Genomic DNA, 14,916 nt, shown 5'->3' with positions numbered 1-14,916 from the left:
AAACTACATCCTGATTCTTTTAAAAATGATTTTCCCTCCAAAACTTCTGTCTCATGGGTCATACCGCCCCGATTTCTTGTTCTACATCCGTAAGCATTTTTCCAGACCCCCATGTTGACGCCATTGCTCATCTGCCCGAAGTTTTAAGCCAGCAGCTGTCCAATAGCGAAAAGTTGCCCTTGCATTACCTTGTCCATTAGCTGAACTGCACTGTAAGACCGCTGCGACTGTGTATCCTCGCTCAGGGAAACAATCACAGTCCATGAGTTTTAATTTCCAGCATCCCTCACTGTCGAAGACTCGCGGAGTGAGCGGTGAGATCTATAATAAAAACTTTATTGCTCGTTGGTAAGGAAGGAAAGTAATTACAGACTTTATAAGGTTATCAATTCTTTGGATCTTTATCGATCGCTCCGAGGAACATTTTACACACCGGACAGATAATGGGCATAGTCTCAAGGGTGTGTTTTTGAGCGTATGCACACGTGTGTGTGTATGTTGACTTCAGACATCTCACTGAGAAATGAAGAAGCCTTGCCTTTAATCTTCTTTGACTTGACAATGCACTTTTCTTCACACTCAGACCAAGCATGGTGTTACAAATCTTGGCCACTAATGACCTCAAAGTACATGTTTAAATGTCTTATATCTTAGTTAGATCTCTGGGATCCATACGGCAAAAAAAGTTTTTAAATATATTTCAAAATATAAAAAGCAAAAAAATATATTTGCTGAAATGTATTTTGGAATATGCTTGAAAAAATTCACATTTTTTTTTGCATTTTTTGTATATATTTATAAAATAAATTGCTTAAGGACACCTCGTCAGGTGGAGCCGGGGATTGAACTGGGATATAGGCCCTGTCCCAAATGGCACACTCCGGACTTGTGGTCCTCCTCAGAGTCCACACTTTGAAGACATTACGTCGGTGCACCGGAGTCGTATTTTGGGACATACTCGAGCATCACACCGGAAATAGGTAGAGAAGTTGCCCGTCAGTGTGAACTCCTCCCTTCCGTCGTCTGATTGCTCTGATTGCTCTTTCGCAACGACTTCTGGGTTGGGAAAGTGCGCGAAGCCTGCTGCAGTGCGGGCTTCGCTGAAGACCGCATCAAGGGGGCAAAGGAGGCACTGATGAGCACACTTCAAAGCCTAAAAATGACAGATGGGACACCCTATGGACTCGTAGACTAAACATTAACGCGCAATTTAAGGCCACGAGACCGAAAGTCCACATGAAGTGCGCCATTTGGGACAGCGCCTTAGTTATTACTAGGACAATCAGAATTAGCAACGCCTCCTAGCGACCATATTAAAAGAGACAGGCGAGACACAATGACGAAGTTTTATTTCATTAAAGGAATAGTCTACTCATTTTCAATATTAAAATATGTTATTACCTTAACTAAGAATTGTTGATACATCCCTCTATCATCTGTGTGCGTGCACGTAAGCGCTGGAGCGCGCTGCGACGCTTCGATAGCATTTAGCTTAGCCCCATTCATTCAATGGTACCATTTAGAGATAAAGTTAGAAGTGACCAAACACATCAACGTTTTTCCTATTTAAGACGAGTAGTTATACGAGCAAGTTTGGTGGTACAAAATAAAACATAGCGCTTTTCTAAGTGGATTTAAAAGAGGAGCTACATTTTATGGCGTAATAGCACTTTTGGGAGTACTTCGACTCGGCGCAGTAACACCCTCCCTCTCCCATTATGAGAGTGAGAAGGGGAGCGGACTTTTCAGGCGAGTCGAAGTACTCCCAAAAGTGCTATTACGCCATAAAATATAGTTCCTCTTTTAAATCCGCTTAGAAAAGCGCTACGTTTTATTTTGTACCACCAAACTTGCTCGTATAATTACTCGTCTTAAATAGGAAAAACGTTGATGTGTTTGGTCACTTCTTACTTTATCTCTAAATGGTACCATTGAATGAATGGGGCTAAGCTAAATGCTATCGAAGCGTCGCAGCGTGTTCCAGCGCTTACGTGCACGCACACAGATGATAGAGGGATGTATCAACAATTCTTAGTTAAGGTAATAAAATATTTTAATATTGAAAATGAGTAGACTATTCCTTTAAGTAAACACAAGTATTTCAAGTAATTCGCTGTAAGAACATTGACAAATGAACTTTTTTGATCCATGTTCTGGTAAATTACCTAAGAAAATTATACAATTATTTTTTTTCCGTTTTATATTACAATACAAATTGCATTCCAGCACCACCATCAAACTTCTTCAATTTCCCAATTTTATCAATGCGTCTTAAAGTGGTGACTTTTTAAGCAGTCTGATCTCGTCCAGAGCTGCAAAAGCACTCGTCGTGATTGTTCTCTGACCTTTAACAGCAAAACCACTGCCGAGCCATAGTGATTACATTGATGCACACGCTCAAACACATTCGGATTTTCTTTTTTTCTCGCCAATAACTATAATTTCCAAGTTAAAAAATAAAGAAAAGCTCTTAGAATTGAACGAGAGACAGCAAAGTTAAAGCAATAATGAAAAACTTTGCGACCCTGGAGGGTTGCTTGCCCTAATAGCATAGTTTATTTTTGCATTATGTAGGTATTCGCACTGTACTCAAAGGCCAGGGGAGAGAAAGAAACCTTTCCTGTCGTTCTTACAAACTGCAGACCACCTTGTGCCATTTCAAATGACATTTCGAAAATCCCGGAGCATCGAAGGCAAATCATTTCTGTGACACAGGGACTGCATAAGGGAAATAATGTCTTTTTCTGAATGTTGCCCTTGATGGACGTACCATCTTATGGTGTGAAATGGACCACTGTTCTCCCGAAACATGCACCGTAATACCTTTTCCCTAAAGGTGAAGTGTAATTTTTGCACCAAACACAATTGTGAAAATAATGAGACAGATTTGCCACCCATTGGTCAGACAGCCAGGTAGTCCCACCCGAAACGAACGCCATTGGCTGATCAAGATTAGTTTTACATAGCCAGGCCTTTGTCTAAACATCGAAATGTATAATGCACATTTGAACTTATACCCAGAAACTGCTTGGTTTGTATTTTAGGTGTGGGTTCATCCTAAATAGATTTGTGCAATAAAAACTTTTGCGTTTATTTATGCATTTGATGGACGCTTTTATTCAAAGTTACTTATAGTGCATTCAAAGTAGCCTACATTATATATGTGTGTTGTCTGAGATCGAACATTTGACATTTAAGTTGCTAGAGGGGTACAAATCTATGAATGACATGAAAAAATGCATCACAAGTTGTAGGAAGAAGTCGTACCAAGTATTTCACTAAAGTGGTATGTATGGTTGTGTAAGTCTATAGATTCAGCCTGATCTCACGAGAATTTATACATATTTTACGAGTTGACTAATTTATATGAATTCATACAAAGTAAATTGTGCAAAAACGTACAATTCTCATAAAAACAACAACAACGAAACCCAACCCCTAACCCCAACGTCACAGGGGTCAATGCAAATCGTACAAAAATTTATGAATGTGGTCGTATGAATTAAAACAAATTAGCCAACTTGTAAATATGTACGAATTCTTGTCAGATAGCGTTGGTGGATCTCAACCTGGGGCACGGATGGGGGCGCCAGAGTTCGCAGACATCCAATATGCTTTGTATAAAAACGTCGGTTCAAAAAAATAAGTTACCTGATTTACACAATTTTATTTTTTTGAGTTAACTAATATTTTTAAGTTGAATTATTTCAAAATTTTAAGGCAAACAGGTAACTTACTTTTTTAAGTTAAACCAATCTTTTTTATGTTCCACTAATAATTGTATTTAATTATATTTTATATTTTTAAGTTAAGTAACAATCACATGATAACAATGCAGTGGCGGCTCGTGACTGCTCTCCCGAGGGGCGCAAATTCAAAATATGTGGTCGAAGTGTCATGTGTGTTGCTCGTGTTTTCAAAATATGTGTTTGTTGCGTCATGTGAACCAAGTGCATCAAGTGTTTTGTCAAAATAAGTGCCTGCTACATTTTGTCAAATCAACATATATTTTTATGTTACCTTTAAGAGCACCTATTTCATTCTTAAAAACAACGTTCTTTTGTGTATTTGGTACACTGTAAAACATTTCTGCAAAAATTACAGCATTACTGGGTATAACTGGCAACTAGCTGCCAGTAACTTACAGTAGATTTTACATTTATGTTATTTACTGGCAACATTTTGTTTAAAGTTAAATGAACATGAAACATTTTCAGACTTTATCGTCTACAGTAAGTTACTGGCAACCAGCTGCAAAATTACAGCAAATTTTTTACAGTGTATAATACCATGTGTTTGTGTGGTTTATGGTTAAAATAAAATTATTTTCCACATACCGTGTAGCTCCAGATTTCACTCTCTTCCTGAAATGCTCAGATTTGAAAAGCTCTAAGTTCCTGATTGGCCAGCTAATCTGTACGTTGTGATTGGCCTGAAAACCTCTGACGTCAGCAGGAAATGTGACGCTCCTTACCGTGTTTGAAAGATTAATTTGCTAACAGGAGTTAACTTACAGGCTGTGAGTCGAAGAGGGAGGAATTATGATAATGTCGGTCTTGTCTACATCACCAATCCTAGGACGTAAACTGTTGCCTACAATCCGTGTGTTTGTTGTAGTCCAAGAAAAGAGATTTACGGTGGAGACGATAACTCGCGTCATCGTTTACTTTGGGGTTTGTACCTTTCACATATTGTTAACATGTACTAATACACATTTACACACCAAAGGAAATGTAAAATCATGAATCAGGCCATTGGTGCTCTTTAAACAATTTTAACTTGATTTTATAAGTTATGTCAACTTTTCACAAGCCAAAACTCAAAACAGTAAGTTGAATTGTCTTGCAAAACCAAGTTGTTTAAACTTTATGCTGCATTTTTGAACAGCAAAATCAAACGGAAAGATTGGGGAAAAAGTTGGGAACCACTGGTGCAGGTGACCAATGCAGGTCCATCATATAGTACCATTCTTTTTCACATTACAAAAATGAAAGCGATTTGTTTGTATTATGATGATGTGCATATGACAAAATATTTCTTTACAATAAAGTTCTGCTTCTGCCCACAACATGCTTGGAGATGGTTAAAAGTTGAAGTCTGTTAATAGCATTGTGTGCCTGAACTTTTTATCACGCATTCTGGTGATCCCAGCAGTTTGGAAATGTGGCTCCCTCAACCCCAGAGTGGAATCGAAGACAATAAAATTCCAGATTTTGGGATAATACCAACATTGCCATACAGATTTGATGCTCACACCCAAACCTGTGCTTGGCGTAAACCAGAGATGCTTTCGGGGCGAATTATCTCTCGCTCTGCAGTGCCGGAGATGGAGAAATTGGATTAAATTCATGCCACTCAGAAATGTCCTCTGGACAAGTTAACACACACACTCAAACTTTGGCTTCGTGATAATATTGGACTCAAATCCACGCTAAGCTGCTTTACGAAATCACATTAACACACATTATTTCGGCCTAAAAACATTTACCCTTATCAACAGCTCATACATCCAGATGTTTAGATGAATAAACAACATCTCCCCTCTGTAAAATGAAAAATTAAGCATATTTTTAGACACCTAATGAGTGAATTTATTTTGGCTATAGCCAAAGATGCAAGTATTGGCACGTTAACAAATGCTACACTACAATGACCTGTATCAAGCATAATTTAACATGAAGGTTGTTCAGTATTGGATCTTCAAGGAAAAGGGTGTAATTATTTATGATGATGTACCACAAAAGAAATAAAACTTATATGTGAGTAACAAAGACAGCAAAATACAGTACATTTATTTGCTTTCCAGCAGTGCCAGCTATTGACGTGACTTGCAGACAAATCCGGCAATATTTCAGTGATGTCTGACAGAGGACGGCTTTGTTTCAAAACCTCTGATGAAGGCTGACCTCTCTAAACAGGCCTGAAACCGCTCTGTCATCACTGTCGCTTTTATTCCCCCTAATGGTTTCAGCGGAGATGAGAAATCGATGCGAATTGATGCTTTCGATGATGCTTCACGTCCAAACCGAGATGAATCAAATTGACTCTTAGTGTCATTTTATCCGACAAACAAAAATTGGTGCTGCGTGCTCACTTCGGGAAATCGTGTGATTCTCGATCTCTTAAACCTTTTTAATAATTTAAATGCTTTTGGAAAGTTAAAGGATTAGTCAATTAAAACATTTATTTATCCAGATAATTTACTCACCACCATGTCATCCAAAATGTTGATGTCTTTCTTTGTTCAGTCGAGAAGAAATTATGTTTTTTGAGGAAAACATTTCAGTATTTTTCTAATTTTAATGGACTTTAATAGAACCCAACATTTAATACTTAACTCAACACTTAACAGTTTTTTTCAACGGAGTTTCAAAGGACTATAAACAATCCCAAACGAGGCATAAGGGTCTTATCTAGCAAAACGATTGTCATTTCTGACAAGAAAAACAAAAAAAATATACCTTTAAACCACAACTTTTCGTCAAGGTTTGGTCCAGCGCGACCTAACGTAAATGCGTAGTGACGAAGGGAGGTCACGTGTTACATATATAAAACGCACATTTGCGGACCATTTTAAACAATAAACTGACACAAAGACATTAATTAGTATCAGTTGACATACAACAACGTAGGAACGGTCCTCTTTCAAGACGCTTGTAAACACTGGGGCGGAGTTTCGTGTTCGTCCTCTGTGACCTCTTGACGTCATGACGTATTGCGGTGACGTAGTGGGGTCAGCTGGCGCATCACGACCGGATCTACACGACGAGAAGTTGTGCTTTAAAAGTGCATATTTTTTATTTTTCTTGTCAAAAATGACAATCGTTTCGCTAGATAAGACCCTTATGCCTCGTTTGGGATTGTTTATAGTGCTTTGAAACTCCGTTGAAAAAAACTGTTAAGTGTTGAGTTAAGTATTAAATGTTGGGTTCTATTAAAGTCCATTAAAATGAGAAAAATTCTGCATTGTTTTCTTCAAAAAACATAATTTCTTCTCGACTGAACAAAGAAAGACATCAACATTTTGGATGACATGGTGGTGAGTAAATTATCTGGATTTTTCTTTTAAGAAAATGGACTAATCCTTTAACAGTTTTAATGCAGTTTAAAATTGCAGTTTCAAAGGACTCTAAATGATCTCAAATGAGGCATAAGGGTATTATCTAGCGAAACGATTGTCATTTTTGGCAATACAAATAAAAATATGCACTTTTAAACCACAACTTCTCATCTTCCTCTGGTCCTGTGACGCGCCAGCGTGAAATGCTTTTGGAAAGTTAAAGGATTAGTCAATAAAAAAAAATCCAGATAATTTACTCACCACCATGTTATCCAAAATGTTGATGTCTTTCTTTGTTCAGTCAAGAAGAAATTATGGTTTTTTTGAGGAAAACATTCCAGGAATTTTCAAATTTTAATGGACTTTAATGGACCCCAACACTTAACAGTTTTAATGCAGTTTAAAATTGCAGTTTTAAAGGACTCTAAACGATCTTAAACGAGGCATACGGGTCTTATCTAGCGAAACGATTGTCATTTTTGGCAAGAAAAATAAAAAATATGCACTTTTAAACCACAACTTCTCGTCTTCCCCCGGTCCCGCGACGCGCCAGCACGACCTCACGCAATATGTCAACACGTCAAGAGGTCACAGATGGCATATGCGTAACTAGCCCCCAGTGTTTACAAGTGTGGAGAAAGAGGACCGTTCCAACGTTGTTGTATGTTGAATGATACTAATTAATGTCTTTGTGTCAGTTTATTGTTTAAAATGGTCCGCAAGTGTGCGTTTCACACATGTAACACGTGACCTTTCCACGGCATTACGCAATTACCTGAGGTCGCGCTGGCTCGTCACACAGCCGGAGAAGGAGGAGAAGTTGTGGTTTAAAAGTGCATATGTTTTATTTTTCTTGTCAAAACTGACAATCGTTTCGCTAGATAAGACCCTTATGCCTCGTTTGAGATCGTTTAGAGTCCTTTGAAACTGCAAATTTAAACTGCGCTAAAACTGTTAAGTGTTGGGGTCCATTAAAGTCCATTCAAATGAGAAAAATCCTAGAATGTTTTCCTCAAAAAACTTAATTTATTCTCGACTGAACAAAGAAAGACATCAACATTTTGGATGACATGGTGGTGAGTAAATATCTGGATTTTTTTTTAAGAAAATTGACTAATCCTTTAATTCATAAGAAAGTGATCAGACACATGATGTTGGCTGGTGGTCTGAACTGGTGGCTGTAGCATCTCCAGAGAGCTTAATCGCAGACTAAATAGCTTAAAAAACACCCCGTTTCGTTTGATGTACTCGCCTCATCCACTTTTTGTTTGAGCGTCCCGCTTCCAAATTGTATTTTGCACGGTCGCGTATCGTCGCGAGCTCGGGTACGGCCTAATTCCCCCGGCGCGTATGCTATATTGGAGTTTTCTTTGAAAGTTTCCTGCTGTTGTTGACACTTTATTTCAGCTCAACTCTCGAAGGGTTGACGGCGTTCACCACTAATTAGAAACTGTTTTCATCCAACCCTAATCAGGTCACCGGCTTCCATAGTATACTGAGATGCACCGGTTTGCACAAATTGCTTGGGAAAAAGGGAATCTCGGTGCGTTTGTGCTGTGGATGTGGGTTTTAATTTGAGGCTTCTGATTTGGTTTTCTGTGGCTATTTTTGAGAGTTTACAACAACAGTCTCTGTTTGTTTCTCGTTCGATGGGTACGTCATCGCCCAAAGCGTATTGTTTTTCTGATATGTTTGTGCATAATGTGCTCTATATGTGCGTATATTTTTGGAGTTTTGAGTTAACGGTAATGTACCGTATATCTATATGAGATCCGGGTCAACATACACATTTCAGACTTATTTAATGTGTGATGTATAAATCTAGAGTTGAAAGGTAGCCTAACTTGAAAGGATTTGGCAGGAGTTAGATGGTACAGAAGATATAAATATCTGAAGTCGACATCAAGAGCCGCGAGGCGCTGCCTGTGAAAATCAAGTTAAAGTCATTTTTTGTCATCAACTGTTTTCTACATAAAATCATCCTTCATAATGTAAAGAACATTGTGTAAAAATATAACCTTGATATCTTTAATATTTACTGAGTAAGGTCATGTCAAAGATTGAAATCAATGTAAAATCACCTTGATGCTCCAAATCTCATTATTAGATTGAGACTTTAACCTGGATTTCATTGACAACAAAAACAAAAGGTTATTAACTGTACACTCAATAGCAATATACACTCACCTAAAGGATTATTAGGAACACCATACTAATACTGCGTTTGACCCCCTTTGCCTTCAAAACTTGATTCATTGATTCAAACAGGTGCTGAAAGCATTCTTTAGAAATGTTGGCCCATATTGATAGTATAGCAGCTTGCAGTTGATGGAGATTTGTAGGATGCACATCCAGGGCACGAAGCTCCCGTTCCACCACATCCCAAAGATGCTCTATTGGGTTGAGATCGGTGGCTGTGGGGGCCATTTTAGTACAGTGAACTCATTGTCATGTTCAAGAAACCAATTTGAAATTATTTGAACTTTGTGACAAGGTGCATTATCCTGCTGGAAGTAGCCATCAGAGGATGAGTACATGGTGGTCATAAAGAGATGGACATGGTCAGAAACAATGCTCAGGTGGGCCGTGGCATTTAAACGATGCCCAATTGGCACTAAGGGGCCTAAAGTGTGCCCAGAAAACATCCCCCACACCATTACACCACCAGCACCAGCCTGCACAGTGGTAACAAGGCATGATGGATCCATGTTCTTATTCTGTTTACGCTAAATTCTGACTCTACCATCTGAATGTCTCAACAGAAATCGAGACTCATCAGACCAGGCAACATTTTTCCAGTCTGTTCACTTGAACTGTTCAATTTTGGTGAGCTTGTGCAAATAGTAGCCTCTTTTTCCTATATGTAGTGGAGATGAGTGGTACCCGGTGGGGTCTTCTGCTGTTGTAGCCCATCCGCCTCAAGGTTGTGCGTGTTGTGGCTTCACAAATGCTTTGCTGCATACCTCAGTTGTAACGAGTGGTTATTTCAGTCTATCAGCTTGAATCAGTCGGCTCATTCTCCTCTGACCTCTAGCATCAACAAGGCATTTTCGCCCACAGGACTGCCGCATACTGGATGTTTTTCCCTTTTCACACAATTCTTTGTAAACCCTAGAAACGGTTGTGCATGAAAATCTCAGTAACTGAGCAGATTGTGAAGTACTCAGACCGGCCCGTATGGCACCAACAACCATCCCATGCTCAAAATTGCTTAAATCACCTTTCTTTCCCATTCTGACATTCAGTTTGGAGTTCAGGAGATTGTCTTGACCAGGACCACACCCCTAAACGCATTAAAGCAACTGCCATGTGATTGGTTGATTAGATAATTGAATTAATGAGAAATTGAACAGGTGTTCCTAATAATCCTTTAGGTGAGTGTACATAATGAACAACCATGTAGCCTGTTGAAAGTGAAAGTCGTAATTTATTTCCTCTTACGAAAATAAACCATGGTTTTATTGTGGTAAAAGTGTAATAATCATGTTTTTTGGTGTATTGATTTTACTACACTAACCATGGTTTAAATATGGTTTTTGAAAACCATGTTTGTCAAACCCCTTGTTATTTTGTGGTTACCATGGTTTTACTAAAGTAACCATGGTTTTTTTTTGCTATTTCAGCAACGTGATCTGTTGAGTATTCAGATAATTACTTTAGCTGAAATAATTATGCGCTCCTGAATATGTTAATTAACTTTTACATTAATACGCATAAGATCATGCTGTATATCTATTTATATGTAGACATATATAGTAGGGAAGAAAACATAACTCTTCAATTATTTTTTAAGTCCTTTTATTTATTTATTTATCTCCTATTTCCTTTCATACATTCTTACATAAAAATATCTTTATGATATTATTTACATTGTTGCTGAACACATATTAAACACTCAAGAATTAACAGAACGCAAAAATGATACAAAAAAATGGTTGTTTAATGTACACCGTAAAAAGTGAAAAGTTGGATCAAAAATTTAATTAAAAAAATAACAATAATAATTTTAAAGTGAAACAAAAGTGACAATTTAATTTGAAAACATTTTGAAGTAATTTTTTAAGTTGATCCAACTATTCACTTTTTACAGTGTATATTTATATATTTTATAAAAATTTAAAGGGATAGTTCACCCAAAAATGAAAATTCTGTCATCATTTCCTCATCCTCATGTTGTTACAAACCTGTATACACTTCGCTGCTCTGCTGAACACAAAGGAAGATATCTGTAAGAAATGTGAAGCACCATTGACTTCCATTGTATAGAAAAAATACTACTTTTGAAGTCAGTGTTGCTTAAAAAATGGTTTGGTCACAAACATTGCTCAAAATATCTTCCTTTGTGTCCAACAGAACAAAGAAATGCAAACAGGTCTGCACCAACTCCAAGGTGAGTAAATAATAACAAAAAATTATTTTTTGGGTGAACTGTCCCTTTAAATATTCTCTAAGGCACACAGCAAAGTAAAACACGCAGGATTCGAGAGCTTCTTTACATGGAAATCTGTTTCGGGTTTGGAACTGTCGAAGATGAAGCTGTCAGAAAAGGACATCTGGATATGCTGATGTGATTTGAGATTGAAAAGCAAAAGGAGACGCGACAGATCCTTCTGTCTCTCACAGTAATACACTTCACACGGGAAACATCCCGACAGACAGGCTGCCAGAAGATACTATGATTCCTCTGTAAAACACAAAATTTCCAACAGCAACATCAGAAAAACATCGATATAAGTGTCTTTGATAAGTTGACACACACAGGATAGGTACACTTACAGGTTTCTTCAATGCAGTTTAAGCCAAAGTATGTACAATTTTTGTAATAAAATATAAAAAAAAAAACACTTGCACAAGCATATTGTGATATATTTACTCTATTACCCCATTTATTAATATGATTAGCGAATTTCATATGCATCTGGATTTCATATGCATCTTTACAAATTTTGGGTCAAATTTCTTTATTCTTTTATCCGAGCTAAAGTCATAACTATGGAGGGTAAGTACCGTATATGTCATATATCTTCTTCTGGATCATCCTGAATGTCCTCGACCTCCTGCAGGTCCTGGACCTCCTGCACATCTGGGTCACTCTTAAATGCTAAAGCCTCTTCATGGGTATAATATGATCCCTTTTGACGGGCCATGGACCGAAGAACCACAATCAACAAGATAAAGATCACAACGACACCCACTAGAATCAAAACTCCTAAAAAAGAAAAGTTATTTTGTATGCAAAATAATTACACTGTAACAAAGTTTAATATTTAAAGTTTTGGGTCTGTTCAAGCAACTGTAATAGTGAGGCTTGCCTGATAAATCAAATATTTATTATATTCTTCTTCCATAAATAGTATGTTATATAACTAACATGGTTTTGTGTATAATTCAAAATGTCGCAACTAAATATAATCATGTTTATATCAAAGTTGTATTAGATATGATTGCAGTCTCACCCAACAGAACAGCATCCCCCGAATCAAAGACACGAGGAGCCATGCCTGAAACAAAAGCAAACAACATTCAGATATGTAATTTGGTTGAATTGACACTGATTGATTTTTCACCGGCTCCAGAAGCGTCTCAGCTTTTATACAGGAAGTGTGAAATCACGCCGTACTTGAAATCGATCCCGTCGCTGTATTTTTAGAGGCTGAGTACATCTCGGCAAGGAAGGGCCGTGAAGAGGATAATTTAGGTGATAACTGATGAAGAAGTCGCATGGAGTGGAGAGCAGATGTTTGTACTCGGGTTTAAATAGACACATTCTCTCTCATTGTAGGGTTTCCTCTTCAAAAGAGTTGGATCACCCAAAAATGTACACTTTTTTAAATCACTTACTCAGCCTCTTGTCATTGAAACTGTGAGACTTTCTATTTTGCGTGTAACACAAAAGATGGATCTTAAAGTCAAATGTTACATTAAATGGAAATAAAAATTAAGACTTCTAAGCAAAGCTGTTTGATATTACATCATTAGTACATCAGAGGTACATACAGTACCGGTACCGAACTGTTCATACTGTAAAGCCTCAGAGGTACATACGGTACCAAAGAGGTTATATTAGTACCTTAGAGGTACATAGCGGTACCGAACAGTTCATATTAGTACCTTAGAGGCACATAGCGGTACTGAATGGTTTATATTAGTACCTCAGGGGTATATAACGGTACCGAAGAGTTCATAATAGTGCCTAAAAAGGTGCATACCGGTGCCAAAGAGTTCATATAAATACCTCAGAAGTGCATAGCGGTACCGAAGAGTTCATATTAGTATCTGAGAGGTACATACCGGTACCGAAGAGATCATATCAGTACCTCAGAGGTACATACTGAAGAGGTTATATTAGTACCTCAGAGGTACATACCGGTACTGAAGAGTTCATATTAGTACATCAGAGGTACATACCAGTACCAAAGAGTTCATATTAGTACCCCAGAAGTACATACAGTACCGGTACCGAAGAGTTCATAATAGTGCCTCAGAGGTACATACAGTACCGGTACCGAAGATTCCATAATAGTGCCTAAAAGGTGCATACCGGTGCCAAAGAGTTCATATAAGTACCTCAGAGGTGCATAGCGGTACCGAAGAGTTTATATTAGTACCTCAGAGGTGCATAGCGGTACCGAAGAGTTCATATCAGTACCTCAGAGGTACATACTGAAGAGGTTATATTAGTACCTCAGAGGTACATATACCGGTACCGAAGCATTCATATTAGTACTTCTCAGGTACATAGAGGTATGAAGAGTTCATATTAGTACCCCAGACATACATACAGTACCAGTACCAAAGAGTTCATAATAGTGCCTCAGAGGTACATACGGTACCGGTACCGAAGATTCCATAATAGTGCCTAAAAGGTGAATACTGGTGCCAAAGAGATCATATCAGTACCTCAGAGGTACATAGCAGTACCGAAGAGTTCATATTAGTACCTGAGAGGTACATACCGGTACCAAAGAGAACATATCAGTACCTCAGAGGTACTTACTGAACAGGTTATATTAGTACCTCACAGGTACATAGCTGTACCGAAGAGTTCATAATAGTGCCTTAGAGGTGCATACCGGTGCCGAAGAGTTCATATAAGTACCTCAGAGGTACATACGGTACCAAAGAGGTTATATTAGTACCTTAGAGGTACATAGCCGTACCGAACACTTCATATTGGTACCTCAGAGGTACATAGCAGTACCAAAGAGTTCATATTAGTACCTGAGAGGTGCATACCAGTACCAAAGAGTTCATATCAGTACCCCAGAGGTCCATACTGAAGACGTTATATTAGTACCTCAGAGGTACATAGCGGTACCGAAGAGTTCATATTAGTACCTGAGAGGTACATACCGGTACCGAAGAGATCATACTAGTACCCCAGACATACATACAGTACCGGCACCAAAGGGTTCATATTAGTACCTCAGAGGTACATACAGTACCGGTACCGAAGAGTTCATAATAGTGTCTCAGAGGTGCATACCGGTACTGAAGAGTTCATATTAGTACATCAGAGGTACATAGCAGTACCAAAGAGTTCATATTAGTACCTGAGAGGTACATACCAGTACCAAAGAGTTCATATCAGTACCTCAGAGGTACATACTGAAGACGTTATATTAGTACCTCAGAGGTACATACGGTACTAAAGAGATCATATGAGTACCTCAGAAGTACATACGGTATTGAAGAGATCATATTAGTACCTCAGAGGTACATACGGTACTAAAGAGATCATATCAGTACTTCAGAGGTACATAGTGGTACCGAAGGGATCATATCAGTACCTCAGAGGTACATACTGAAGAGGTTATATTAGTACCTCAGAGGTGCATACCGGTATCGAAGAGATC

This window comes from Misgurnus anguillicaudatus, chromosome 23 (genome assembly GCF_027580225.2).
Source record: "Misgurnus anguillicaudatus chromosome 23, ASM2758022v2, whole genome shotgun sequence".
NCBI classification, from domain to species: Eukaryota; Metazoa; Chordata; class Actinopteri; order Cypriniformes; family Cobitidae; genus Misgurnus; species Misgurnus anguillicaudatus.
This window is presented reverse-complemented; position numbering follows the sequence as displayed.